The sequence below is a fragment of the Triticum dicoccoides genome, chromosome 2B, assembly GCF_002162155.2.
Source record: "Triticum dicoccoides isolate Atlit2015 ecotype Zavitan chromosome 2B, WEW_v2.0, whole genome shotgun sequence".
In the NCBI taxonomy this organism is placed as follows: domain Eukaryota; kingdom Viridiplantae; phylum Streptophyta; class Magnoliopsida; order Poales; family Poaceae; genus Triticum; species Triticum dicoccoides.
This window is the reverse complement of record NC_041383.1, coordinates 613978201-613990759: the sequence shown is the minus strand read 5'-3', so window position 1 is coordinate 613990759 and position 12559 is coordinate 613978201.

Here is a 12559-nt window from a genome sequence, read left to right as displayed (position 1 = left end):
CTTCTCGGTGCGTGTACCTGAACTTCACTCTGTTTTTCACGTGATTTTTTTGCTCGTAGATCTTCATCCACTGCTCGTAGCTCTCCATCCCACTCACGGGAATTGAGCGGGTGATATACCATTGGAAAGCTACTGTAAACACGCAACTTTCCCGTGTTGATCATTTTTTCATACTCCCAACAATTTTGAAAGTTTTTCATCTGAAATTCATTTAGCCTAGTAGTTGAACTTCCTGCTGTTTTCACGTTGAACTTCTGGGACGTATTTTTGTTTGTAATTTTCTCATCCATTCGTAAGTGTTACACAAATAATATTCCTTTTGTACAAACGTCTCTCACAATAATTTTTTTAATTTTTTCCGACCAAGGACTTGAACTTGTAACAACAAAACTTTTAGCATTTGCTTTTTTGTTCTTTTTTAATACAAAATGCACACCGTGTAGTACATGAACTTCTCGCAGTTATCAACCTGAACCTCTCTCGGTTACATAAAATATTTTGAGTTTTTTATGAATTTTTTAATCTAATTTTTCTTAATCCTTTTTTATGAATTTTGAAACGCTCTATTTTTAATAGTTGAACTTCTTGTTTCCATTATTTAATAACGAGGAAAATATGAGTTTTCTATAATTATCGAACTTCTCCATCTTTTTAATATGGCCTTCCTGGTTTTATTTCTTAATCCTTTTTTATGAAATTTTGAACGTTATATTTTTAAAAGTTGAACTTCTTGTTTTTTATTTTTAAACTTCTTGTTTCCATTCTTTAATAACGAGGATAATCAGAGTTTTCAATAATCATCGAACTTCTCCATCTTTTTAATATGGACTTCCTGGTTTTATTTTCTCCATCTTTTTTATTTGTTAATTAAACATCAAACTTCTACCCGTTTTTAAATTGAACTTCCCTGTTTTATTCTTCAGTAACGAGAAAAATTGTGTTTTTAATGTACATTGAATTACTCTATTTTTTAAAATTGAACTTCCTAATTTTTTTAAAAACGGGGGAAATCGTTTTTATAACACATTTTGGTGTTCCCTTATTTTAATTTGAACTTATTAGTCATGCTTTAGATGGAGAATCTGAGGTTTTTATAAACTTTGAAGTTCTCTATTATTTTAATTTGAACTTCTTAGTTTTATTCTTTAGTAACAAGGAAAATCGAGTTTTTTTAAGTTCTCTGTTTTAAAATTTTGAACTTCTTGGTTTTATTTTTTAATAATGTAAAAGATCCGATTTTTTATAGAGATCGAACTTCACCATTTTTAAAATTTGAAATTCTTAGTTTTATTGGTTAGTAACGGGGAAAAAGCTTTTTATACAAACAATGATACCGCGTCGTTATTTCAATTTGAACTTCTAATTTTTATAGAACGGGGGAAATCAGTTTTGTATAATCTTTTAAAATGCTCCTCTTTTTAATTTGAACTTCTCTGATTTTTTTACAAATGGGGAAAATCCGTTATAAAGATTTTTGAACTACTTTTTTTTAACTTCATGCTCAAATTTATTTGAACTTCTAAATTTTTCTTTTAGATAAAAAAATTCATTTTTCTAACGTTGACCTGCTTTGATTTTTAAATTTGAACTTCTTATAGATTTTTGTTGCGACATTTTTTTGCATTTTTTTGCTTTTTCGGTGAAATGGCCTAGGCGGTCCCTTTTTTATTTAATCATTTTTCTTCTGTCCCTGGTACACGAGAACTTCGGAATTTCTGAAACTTGAACTTCGCGTGCTATTAATTTTTTTCATGAAGCTCCATAGTTTTTAGTTTTTATTTTTTGAATTCCATGATTTTTTTGTTTACATTTTTTGGTTTGAACTTCGATATCCGTTACACATGAACTTTCGAAATCATACTTTTTTATACACGTTTTTCCTTGAATCCAACATGTGCAAAAACAATAGGAAATTTTGGGTCAATTAATGCCAGTGAGAATCGTTTAAGCCGATTGACTCCACTGGTTATACACTAGTTACATAACGCTGAAAGAAAAATAACTGGTACAACCATCAACAAATGTGCTAAGAAAACATCAGCAGCTTTTTGTTCGGAATTAATAAAAGAAAACATGAGTAACTATTAACTGAGACTCTTTGTGTATTTTCCTATCTGAACCTGCAAGTGGTCTAGTTGATGCGGTTCGTTTGATAGCAAGGTGATTCAGAAAAAAAATAAAGTCAACAGCCTGGTGCATGGTCATTTATCTGATAGAACTAAGCCCCTGTTTTTATCATCCTGCTGGAAGGGAGCTTTTAGTGCATGAAATAGAGCGAGCAGCCCTGGCAATGAATCGAAGCCAGAGATTACTTTGATAATGCAGAATGAATCGAAGTTGAGCGTTTGCTTAAGTGTTGTCTTCGAGTCTCTACTTTTTATTCTGTACCGAAGATAAATGACAATGTAGTGTAGCTACGGGGAAACTACCTGTAAATTCCATCCATCAGCTATACTCAAGAACGCACCGAGCCACTGTCTTTGTTTATTTTCGGCCATCATTTTTATTTCTGCACACTTCGCCTCCAGTGTGAGCACTGACAGATAATTGTCAACAGCAAGAGTAGCTGCCACTGATTCATCAACGGCAATGAGAGCGCGTACTGGGTTGCTTCTTGCTTCCCCGCGATGTGATGTGCAAAAACGGAGGAGTAAAGCTTCAAACAGAATACTGACGTACGTCCCCATCCTCGTTCCTCGTCGATTTGATGCGTTCTCGGCTAGCTGATCAGTTGGTCAGTGATCCACTGTCGGCGGCCATGGAAACAACAATTTGGAGAAGATACAGGTAGGAAGGTCACATCTTAGCCTAGGGCAGGTCGCCGCTCACGCCTGGGCAGGTCACCAAGTTTGCTGTGGGAGATCCACGGCCAGCAGCTGGATGGACTGCTCGCGCGCGAGGCCTTGGACTGCTCACTTGAGATGGGTTGTTGGGCCACCGGCATGGGCATGGCAGAGGCGAAACAGGGAGGATGCACGGGTGGGGCGGAGCCTAGAGGTCACGCCCACAGCGGTTGCGGCCTTCCTCATCCACAGCGAGCACCTGGATGACCCCGATCCAGATCCTAGATGGGGAAGAACCAGAAGAGGATCTGTGCAGCATGGGGATGGTGGAGCAGTGCTGGTCGGCGGTGGTCGGGGGGGCCTGGCGGGGCAACTATGCGCCATGGGGCAGGGCAGCGACGCGCTGGGAGGAGGGGAGGCAGAGCACTGCAGGCAGGGCGGCGGCGCACTGGGAGGCCGGGAGGCGCGCCGTGGGGTGGGGCGGTGGTGGCGGTGCGATCCGAGGAGGGTGGCTGCAGTGGCGGCTCGATTTGGGAGGGGCGGAGACGGCGGATCAGTTCAGGAGGGCGGCCGGGGATCGAGGGGGAGGGGATCCTGGGCTCGGTTCCGGAGAGGCGGCCGGGGATCGAGGGAGAGGGGATAGTGAGCTTGGTTCTGGAGAGGCGGCCGGGCGTGGGCGCGGTTCGGGGAGTTCGGGAAGATCTGCTCCGGCCCTATATAGGGCCCCGTGATCCAAATAGTTATTCTAATCCCAGGATTAGAATATATATATATATATATATATATATATATATATTCCTGGATCGGGGGCCCCCAAAATTTTGGGGCCCTGTGCGGTCAGCCAATTTGGCCTTGCCCATCAACGGGCAGCCGATTTTCGTGTTTTAACCCTTTTGTCAAACAAAATCGGGATTTGACCCCACTTTGAAAAAAAATCGACATTTAACCCTTTTTGCTACCGCCAGGATGCCCGACGGTAGGATTACCTAGGCTATCGCCAGACACTGCGGCGGTAGGAAACTTATCCACGTCAGCAGCGTTAACGGCCTCTGTCCCACCCTACCGCCGCCGGTCATGGTGGTAGCCTGTCCGATCCTACCGCCGGGATACCTGGCGGTAGGGTGCGGGCAGTTATAAGCTGCCGACTGCCCCACCCCTCCCCTTCTCCCCCAACCACCCGCCCAAGAACAGAGGAGTTCTTCCTCCTCTTGCCCCTCTCTCTTCTCCTGCACTCCCCTCCTCAGATCTTCGTCGTTTCTTCATCATTTTTGCGGATCGAGATGGCCCCAAAGAAAGAAAAGTAAGCTCCTTCGATCCCTCCAATTAGTTTTAGTCAAATAGCTTCCGATTCGTCGCATTATTTGATTCAAATCACCCCCTTCTTGAACTAGATTTAAATATTTTGAACCCTAGGGTTGATTTAGGTTGACTATAGATGTTATATTGTGTTAGATATGAACTCTAGTCACTAGTTGGTATGATTATGTGAAGATGAACCCTAGTTCATATTATTTTTGGAGGAATTTTTTTATATGATGCATGTTGGAGGAATATATTGTGATATGATGATGCATGTTAATATGCTATGATGCAAGTAGTGGATATAGTTGGAGAACAAATGTTGAACCCTCAAGATGAACCTAGTTCATAATTTTTTGTGTTAATTTTTTTATATATGATGAATATTGGAAATATTTGTTTTGATATAGGGTGCATGTGGATCCTATATGATGCAAGTAGTGGATTTTGTAGTTCTTAGTTCTTAGTTCTTAGTTCTTAGTTCTTAGTTTTTTAGTAAGCATGTTAATATGATGCAAGTACTGGATTTGGTTGGAGTAAATATGATATGATATGATTTTGCATTTGACACATCTTGATATATGTATTTTATTTATTTCATCCATATGTTTAGGTCTGCAACAGTGGTGCAACCATCGCCACTTCATCTGCAACATGACCCGTCCGTCTTGCCACTTCCGTACGTGTACGAGGCCTGCCCCGAGCTTCTGCTTCCGGTGACCGCTTTTCCAGACGAGTTCCTACAGGAGACGAGGGCAGTGCGGTGGCACGAGACGGCGGAACGGATCTACGATGATCAGAAGTGTTGGGCAGAGAGTGTGAAGGAGTGGAAGAGAGTGAATGCAGAGATGGAGGGAGATCCAACTATCTCCCGAGAACGCCGGGAATGGGACATTGAAGCTGCCAAGCAGCGCTCCAACCGGGAGCTGCGCAATTTGGGCCGGAGGATCTACTTCGAGAGCAATGAGGAGGAGAGAGCCAGGATGCCGCCCCAAGTGCATCGGCGTTCGATATCATCAACTGGGCAAGGGCTGAGGCGAAAACTCCAGCAGGCAAGCCAAGGTAGGACTGCTTGAATGGTCGGATGCCGACCAGCGTTCCACCTCCGCCTGAACCGGTGGATCCGCTGCCGTATCTGTCTCCACGGCCATGCCTAATATACGAGGGGGGAGATTTGTCCGCCCCATAAACATGTCGATTGAATATATATCTCTGTTTTTGTAGGGGTTGTCAAACTATGTGGACAAGTTTGCTATTTGCTATTCCCTACTTATGAATCTATTATCTGTAAACTGTTTGATAATTGCTATGTGGAACCATCATCATTTTGCTATTTTGTGATGTGAAACTTGTAACAAAACAAACTATGTAAAACCGTTTGTTGGCTTTCTTTGTGAGCTCATATTTTACAAAAGAAACAATCACTAAAAAAATGTGAGCTCATATTTTAGGGTCTATATTGTTTTTGAAAAGAAGCAAAAAAACTTATAAACCATAGAACACAGGACCCTACCGCCAAGGACCCTGGCGGTAGGACGAACGTACCTACCGCCAGGGCACCTCGATATTTCGTTACAGAAACTTGAGAGGCAAAACCCCAGCCACACCTTACCGCCAAGGGGTCTGGCGGTAAGGTCTAACATGCTACCGCCAGGAACCATGTCGGTAGGCTACTTGTCCACGTCAGCTCAAGCAAATGGCAGCCGTTTCCCTCCGTCGTCCTCCGTCGCACCCTACCGCCGTGGACCCTAGCGGTAGCATGTCTAACCATACCGCCAGAGCCCATGGCGGTAGCGAAAGGGTCAGATCTCGAAAATTTTCGGAACCAGGGTTAGATCCTGAATATGTATCTAAAAAGGGTCAGAACACGAAATTTGGCCTCGACGGGCTATTCAAAGCCGGGTCGATGGCGTACTACCACGCTGGCGACGCAGCCATGAGAAGGAAGAGGGCCATCACATCGTACGAAGCCTGGACTCTGCGAGAGCAGCACAAACTCACAGAAGAGGAAGTGTCGTAGCATCCGGGTCCGTTCCTTGTGACCACGGTGAATCTCGTACATAGATGCGTTCATGTACGAGCTCACAGGTGCTGCAGTTGCACTAACCACAATGTTCCCGTGTTACTGATGTGAATGCTTTTGGAGTGTTACGGCCCCGAGGAGGACACCTTTTTTTCGAAATGACGCCATATTTTGGTCGGATCCGTTGCATCCGTAAACCATAATCCGTACATGCATGAACAGTGGGCCGCTCTGACCCCTCGGCGTCTCAATTCCAAACCGTTTTCTCCTCGCTGTAGGATGGCTTTCTTTTCTGTGGCATGGCTACAGCCTACAGGCAGGCATGGGTACTCTCATTTTTTTGATCGAAGAAGGGCTTGCCCCTTCCGATTTTCATTACTGAAAACCACTGAGTTCTACAAACAAGTTCAAACTGGAAAGATAAGATCGAAACGAAGCCAACACGACCTAAAAGCATCTCAAAAGGCCAACACAGGCCAGCCACCCCACGCAACCCCAACTTCACCAACTACTACAGAGTTCGATCTACCTAGATCACCATTACATCAAAATGCAACAGCAGCAAAAGGAACAGAAGGATCCTAGCTACAAGAACAGCAAACACCAGGTCCACCACCGCAAGAGATTCTTCATTCCAATCTCTCTACTTGATTCTCCATCCTTGCTTGGCTGTGAATATCTCATTTGCTGCCTGTTCTAGCATCCTTGCTCCTAGCTCCAGCATTTTTTTTGGTGGCTCCTTTATTTGCAGAATGGACCAGTCAGTTAACCACCTGCACATCAGTTTGACAATATATAAAGGATCATTTATCCTTTTATTTTCAAAGATAATTGCATTCCTGCTTTTCCAAATTACCCAAAACAGGGCTGAAATCCCCACCATAACCATTTTCTTATCATCTTTATTAAATTTCCTAATTCATTCCCCAAAATAGTCCTTTATATTTGATGGAACAGTTTTAAATCCACATACACACCTTACCAAACTCCATAACAATGAAGCAGCAGAACAGGAAAAGAATAAATGATCAATCGATTCATCTTTTCCACACAGAACACACCCTTTTCCACCTTTCCAGCCTTTTTTTAGCAACACATCTCTAGTCAGATTACTTTTTTTATTAACCAACCATAAAAACACTTTCAGTTTTGCAGGCAACTTGGTCTTCCATAGGTATTTATGTGGGAATTTCATCCCAACAGCTATCAATTTCCTATATAAGGATCCCACGGGAAACTTATGATCAACAGTGAGGGTCCAGAGAATTTTGTCTTCCCCTCCCTGCATTTGAATTTCCTCACATCTCTTTTTGAGACAGTTCCAAAGTCCCAAAGTCTCCCCATACAAGGTCCTCCTAAATTTGAACCCATGCCACCCTTTCTATACTGCCTCTTCCACAGTAATATTGTGATCAAAGCTTATATCATAAAGTCTAGGGTAAGCCTCTCTCAAAGGTTTATCATCAACCCAGGAATCTTCCCAGAACCTAGTATTTCTCCCATCCCCTACTTTTTTCTTAACAAATTTGTAGAAAATCTCCTTAATTTTTAGCAAGTTGGGAGTCCCCAGGCTTCTTGCTCACTAGAGCCAAACAACCCCCCATTTCTATATTTTTCATCCAAAATATCCTGCCGCAGACCTTTTTCATTTTCCATTTTCCAAAACCATTTAGCAAGGAGTGCAATATTCATTATTTCTAGATCCAGTATCCCTAAACCACCCATATCTTTAGGTAAACAGCATTCTTTCCAATTCACTAAGTGGTTTTTTGACATTCTCATCTTCTTGCCATACCAATCTGGACCTAAAGAAATCTGCTTTCTTTATAATCCCTTTGGGCACAGCATAGAAGGACATCATGAAAAAAGGTATGTTAGTCAGGCAAGCCTGCACCAAGGTAATTCTACCTGCTATGGAGCCCAGCAGCTTCCCCTGCCAACATCCACACCTTTTTTCAATTTTGTCAGTTACACACCCCCAGTGTGTGTTCCTGATTCTGCACTCAAATACAGGCATTCCCAGGTATTTAATGGGCAAATCCCCCATCTTACATGTTAGGGATTCTTGGTAAATCGATTGCTTCTCTCTAGCCTTGCCAAATAGCAACAATTCACTTTTATGAAAATTTATTCTGAGCCCAGACATTTGCTCAAAAGCCCCTAGTATAAGTTTAAGATTTTTCACACTTTCCACCTCATCTTTGATCAAGAATATAGTATCATCAGCATATTGTAGCATATTAATCCCTTTTTCTCCTTTTCTGTTTAACACCCCTTTGACCAAATCATGCTTCAGGGCATTACTCATTAAGAAGGCTAGGGCATCAGCAGCTATGTCAAACAGTAAAGGTGACATAGCATCTCCTTGCCTTAGTCCTTTAAAAGTTTTAAAATATGGGCCAATTTCATCATTCACTTTGATTCCAACATGTCATCCTCTCATAGTTTCCATTACCCAGTCACGCCGTTTATCAGGAAATCCTTTCATTTTCAGCATTTGGATCACAAAGGGCCATTTTATTTTGTCATATGCCTTCTCAAAGTCCACTTTAAAAATTAGGGCATCCTCTTTATTCTTATGAAAAGAGTTCAGGGCCTCATGCAAAATCACAATCCCCTCCATTATGTATCTGCCTTTAATAAAGGCAGTTTGGGTTCTGGAAATCACAGGGGCCACACATTTAGCCAACCTATTCACCAGAATTTTAGTGATGATTTTAAAACTCACATTCAACAAGCAGATAGGTCTAAACTTTTGAATTTGTTTAACATCATTAGTTTTGGGGATTAAAGTAATTATGCCATAGTTGAGTCTCGCAATATTGATTTCTCCTTTTGCAAAATCATTTACTAGGGCTTTTAGATCCCACTTAACCACTTCCTAAAAATCTTGGTAAAAATCAGCAGGAAACCCATCAGGGCCAGGGCTTTTGTTTCTCTTCATCCCAAAGACCACCTGATGGATTTCAGTTAGAGAAAAAGGTGTCAAAAGTTCCTCTCTCTCTTGTGCACCAATTTTATCCATCTCCATCTCTCTCAATGAAATGCTAGATTCTTTAGGATGTCCAAATAATTCTTTAGAATTTGGTAATATACTCCATTAACTTCTCATCCCCCTCTACAAACCCTTCTTCCTGTTCCAGGGAAACAATCCTGTTTTTTCTTCTCCTCCCATTCACCTTAGCATGATAGTACCTGGTGTTTCTGTCTCCATCTTTGATCTCTGAATCTTTACACCTTTGTAACCATTTCATCTCCTCTTGTAGCATTACTCGTTTCAATTGAGCTCTAAGCTCTTTCTGTTCATTTCTGTCCACTGCACTTATCTAAATCATCAAGCTCCTTTATTATCTCCATTTTTATTTTTTTGTACCAAGCATCTATATTTCTATTCCACCCTTTAGCATTTTTCCTTAGTCTTCTCAACCTTGATTGCCATCTATCCAAAATGTCCCCAAAGTATCTCTCATTCCAGGTGTTATATACCAGCTCTCTAAAACCCTCTCTCAGTAGCCAAGCATTTTCATATCTAAAGATATATTTATGATCATGAGTCTCCCCTGTATCCAAGAACAGAGGAGTATGATCAGATATTTCTCTAGCAAAAGCTTGCAATATGGTTAGTGGATATTTTTCCTCCCAAGCTGGGCACATCAACACTCTGTCTAATTTTTCAAAAGTAGGGTCCTCCTGATTATTAGCCCAGGTGTATTTCCTCCCATTCAAAGGCAGTTCCCTTAGCCCTGCTTGTTCAATAATAGCATTAAACATAAAGGACCATTGTTCATTAAGCATAGGTTTGTTTTTCTCCTTCCCATTCCTAATAATGTTAAAATCTCCCCCAACCAAGCAAGGCGGAGGATTATCATGGTATAATCTTGCCAATTCAGCAAGAAAACTGGCTTTCCCTTCCTTTTGTGCATCCCCATATACAGTGACCAAATTCCAGTGCATTTTGATATTCTTATCAAATATTAACATTCTCAAGAAATATTGTCCTTTTTCAATAGTTTCAACATCAAACACATCTTTATTAATCCCCACCAGGATCTCCCCTGACATGCCTCTAGTTGGGTTCCAACTCCATTGAAAATTTCTCCCTCCACATAGATTGTGAAGCTCATTCTTTGTGAAGTCTTACTTTATGGTCTCAGAGAGTCCAATAAAGTCTAGTTTCTGATCCAAAATCATTTCTCTAATGTATCTTTTCTTGTGATCCTGTCCTATACCCCTTACATTCCAGAAAACTCCCCTCATTTTTAGCAACAGTATCAATCCAAATTCAAATACAGAAAAAAAACTCTCAACTAAAACCTCCTTTCTTTTTTCCTTCTTCAGAGGACCCCAATCCCAACTGATTGCTTCACACAGTCAAGTGTTGGTGAGCTTTTCTTACCACTTTTTCTTCCTGAGAGCATTCCTCTCAGTTTCTTAATCTGTTGTTCCTCAATATCCACATCAGAGTGGTCATAGTCTGAACACAGTTCCTCTAATGTTATGTCTCCAGTATTAATATATGCTGGGACATCTTTTTTATTGTCTCCTTTCTCCTTACACTCTTCTCCTGTTTTATCACTCTCTTCCCTTTTAACATTTTGAAAATATAGCTCTCTTCTAGCTATCTCCATCTTGTTAATGATTTCTATGTTTTTATCAATCATCTCTATTGAGCAACCCAAATCAATCCCCACCAAAGAACCAATATGCAATAAAGAAGCATCAGCAATAACCAGATCAGGATTCTTACCATAATTGTCCCTCTCCTCAGCTCTGCTTTTAGCCATATCTTCAATTTTCTTGTCATCCTTCCCTTTGTTTCTAAGACTTCTCTTGATCTCAACATCTTTTTCTTCCCCCTCTTTGTCCAGGATCTCACTCCCATGTATCTCAGCCATCTTCTCCCCCAAAGTCCCAATAGATTTTGGCTAGCATTATAATCAGTGGGCTCATTGTATTTCCCAGAATCAGTCTCTCCTCTTTTTTGCTGAGTCTCTTTCTCATAATCTTCAAGGTCCATATTTGCTAATTCCATTTCATATTCCTCTCTATTGGCAGCCTCTTGTGCCAATTTCTGAATTTCTTCTTGCTATTTTTTACTTGCCTCCTGCAGCTCTGTCTGAATCCTCTCTAACTCTTTGATTCTATTCTCATTTTTTGCCCACAATGCATTATTCCTGACTTTGTCTTCCTCCAAAGTTTTTATTTTACTGAGCATGATTTCACTTTCTTTTTGCCATTTTCTTCTCTCCAAAGTCATCCCACTTTGCCATTGCATCATGTTTTCTTCCATCTGAGATTTCATCCTTTCAATTCTTCCATCAACCTCCTCACTCTGTTTCAGGGATAAGCACCCAAAAGAAACCCCTTTGTGCTCAGTGTCTTCCAACTTGGTCCTCTTCATGTTTTCAATCTCTTCCTCTCCCACTTCTGAGATATTATTGCTGTCATTTTTTTCTCTTCTCTTCCTTGTAGCAGCCAATTTCCACCATCTTCTCAGCTTCTACCCCAATTCTGAACATAAGGAGATCAGGGGAAGTGATCTCCACATGAGATGGTATTTTATCCACATCCCTGATTCCACACTTTGCTCTAGTTTTCTCCTCATTTATAGTATCCATATCAATCTCCAAGACAGGTCCAACTGCAGCAGCAACCTCACATATACCTAAGAAATGCCTAAAACAATCAGGCACCTTGGCTAGCTTGACCCAAATTGTATGCATCTTCCCAACAGCCTGATGGTCAACAGACCAGGATTGAACTTTGATCACCACCCATGTTCCCAACAAGTTGAAGTCATTGAACTTGGCCAACTCCACCAGCTTTGCCTTATTGGGAAATCTCATCATGTATCCATTCTTCCCAAATTCCCTCACTCTCCATTGCCATCTCCAATCAAACATTTCTCCCAAAACTTTCACAAGCTCAGTCTCATTAATATTCCCTTCTCTTATGATGACCACCCCCAAGGGATTGGTGTGCTCTGCAATCAGGACATCCTTATAACTCTGCACTAGAAGAATTCCCAATCCTTTAGCAGCATATCCTACATATTTTGGGACTGGTTTAACTTGTTTCAATAAGTTACATTCCCCGGTAATATGGTTCTCTCTGCCACAGATCAAGCAATGTTCCACCCTGCAGTCCTTGGTGGTATGTCTAGGATCTTTACATTTACCACACACCTGTTTGCTAAACTTATCAAAGTTTTTCTTGCTTTCCTCATAACCTTGCTGCCAACTACTTCTGCCTCCCTGCTTCTTCATTTCCAGTCCAGCTCCCTGTTCAGCTCCCTTGCCAACTCTTTGTTGTCCATCAGACCCTCCTTCCTTTTTCCTTTGACTCTCTCTCCCAAGAAAATTTCCAATTTGATTTCCAACCATCCCCTCCATCTGGGTCTTCTCATTGTTTTTCATCCCCTGCACCAGCTGAGAAAGTAACGAAGTCAAAAGCA